This window comes from Myotis lucifugus, unplaced genomic scaffold (assembly GCF_000147115.1).
Source record: "Myotis lucifugus unplaced genomic scaffold, Myoluc2.0 scaffold_755, whole genome shotgun sequence".
Classification (NCBI taxonomy): Eukaryota; Metazoa; Chordata; class Mammalia; order Chiroptera; family Vespertilionidae; genus Myotis; species Myotis lucifugus.
Genome location: NW_005871803.1, coordinates 199,990 through 202,302, shown reverse-complemented (window position 1 = coordinate 202,302; position 2,313 = coordinate 199,990). Strand labels below are relative to the sequence as shown.

At 54.2% G+C, this 2,313-nt stretch overlaps 1 pseudogene across 1 annotated transcript; it reads right to left on the bottom strand.

Moving 5' to 3' along the window:
• Window positions 1-237: 237 nt before the first annotated feature.
• On the bottom strand, window positions 238-755 carry LOC102442844 (annotated as a pseudogene). The gene has a single exon (XR_001346090.2). The product of XR_001346090.2 is annotated as a small nuclear ribonucleoprotein Sm D2 pseudogene (transcript).
• Between the last annotated feature and the right edge of the window lie 1,558 nt (window positions 756-2,313).

The window sequence follows — 2,313 nt, the reverse complement described above, 5'->3', positions numbered from 1 at the left end:
TCTTTTAAAGATATTTGTATTGATTTCAGTGAGGGAGATAGAGAGCTAGAAGCACCAATGATGAGAATCATTGATTGGCTGCCTCCTGCATGCCCCACACTGGGGATCGAGCCCGCAATCCAGGCATGTGTCCTGACTGAGAATCGAACCGTGATCTCCTGGTTCATAGGTTGATGCTCAACCACTGAGCCACACTGGCCGGGCAATAATGTATCTTTTTTTTTTTTTTTTTTAACAAACAAACACACCAGGCTTTTATTGTTCTCGTGTCAAAGGGAGGGTCTTTGCAGGACGGGGGAGTGAGTTTTGACAGCAGGGAGCAAGCCTCTACTTGCCAGCGATGAGTGGGTTCCGCAGGACCACAATGACCGAGTCCCCGCGCAGGAACATCTTGGAGATGTAGCGGTCCTTGTGGACTGGCTTGGACTTCTTCTTGCCCTGGCCACTCTTGGGGACCTTGGTCCACATCTCCTTCACATTCTCCAGCACCATGTTGCAGTGCCTGTCAAAAGCCTTCACCCAGCCCAGGAGCTTCTTGTTGTTGCGACAGTTGATGAGCACCTGGGTGTTGTTCTTGACGGACTGCGTGAGCACGGAGAGTGGGCCCATGTTCAACTCTTCCTCCTCCCGCTTCTGCAGCTCCTCCGGGGTCATCTCACTCTTGGGCTTGTTGAGAAGGCTCATGGTGGCGGTGGTTGCGCTCTCAGAAGGCTCCTGTCCTCCGCGTTGCCTCAGCCTCCAAAGAGAAAGCGCGAGAAAGGCGGGACTTCCGCTTCCCGCTGCTCCTGTATCTTTTTTTTTAATGTAAAAGCTCTGAATCCATTCATCAAAGGTCAGACATGCTGCTGAGAATCCTACTTACCCTAATGTTAATGCTGTCTGGTGCTCTCTATGTCCTGCACTGTTGAGGGGTTGTGCAGGACATAGACTAACTAACTCAAGGCTTCTCTCATAACCCTAGGACAGTGGTCGGCAAACTGCGGCTCGAGAGCCACACGCGGCTCTTTGGCCCCTTGAGTGTGGCTCTTCCACAAAATACCACGTGCGGGCGAAAATGTGGTATAATACTCCCGTACAGCGCTCTCCCCACAGCCCCATAGCCCACAGCTGCAAACTTCCTGGAAGTGACGAGCTTATGAGACGACAAGCCAGAAGCTCAGCACAGAAACCCGAGAAAATTTTGGACTCACCTGCCTGCCCCCATCCCTGTTCTCACCAGAACTGATCCAATCTCCCTGCGGGGGGTAGGGGGGACCTTTAGAAAACCACATGCACATTCCCCACAATGACCTTAACAGGTTGGCAGGACAACCCATTCCCATTTAGAAGATGGTAAACTGATCCACACAGCATGCCAGGGGCACCGCTTCCTGCTGCCCAGGCCCCTTAGCCCAGCCAACCTGGAGGGGCGGCCCCTCTTCTCCAGCTCCTGCAGCCCTGAGCCGGGCGCAGCCCCTGTCCTCTCCCAGGCAAGGAGGCAGGCACAGACTCACTGAGGAGGGGTGCCCATGTGCAGAAGTCGGTATTTTGTGGAAGAGCCACACTCAAGGGGCCAAAGAGCCGCATGTGGCTCGCGAGCCGCAGTTTGCCGACCACTGCCCTAGGAGATGGGTGCTGTTATCACTCCATTTTACAGAAGAGAAAACTGAGGCACGGGAAGGTAAAGCAATGTCACAAGCTGACAGGCAGCAGAGCTGGGATCCACGTGGCCGGCCCCAGAGTCCTCGTGCTAAGCCATTACCCTGTGTGGCTTTCCCAGCGTGAATCTGTTTTCTCACTGAGGTCTGAATTTCGAACTCCCACTCACCTTGACGATCGCTTTTGCTTGAAACAAAGGATCCAGGAGAGAAAATGGGAGATTGAGAGAAAATCTGCTTCTCCTAAAAATTCAAGTCCAAGTCTGAGTGTAAAAGCAAGGAAGAGAGGCGTCCCCAGAGGACGGACCAACTTTAAGGAGCGAGTGGTGGGCACGCCAGCCTGGAGGCGGGAGGGCTAGGTTTGGGTTCTGGTTCTGCCACCTGTAAACCGGCCTCTCCAGGCCTCCGTTTCCTCATCTGTAAGACAGGCCTGGCGGCTCCAGTGCCATAGCCTTGGAGCGAGGCCTGTAAAGCTAGCCCCTCCCTGTGTGCCTCCCAGGGCCTTACCAAGCGCCAGCCCTGTACGAGGCTCGTACTTGCTTCTTCCACAGACCGTGAGCTCCCCCAGGACTTGCTCTGCGTACTTCTACCAGCTCTTGGCACATACGAGGCCCTATAAATGCTTAATAGATGAAGAACCAAGTGGCGCCTCGCACATGGCAGGCCTTAACTCACA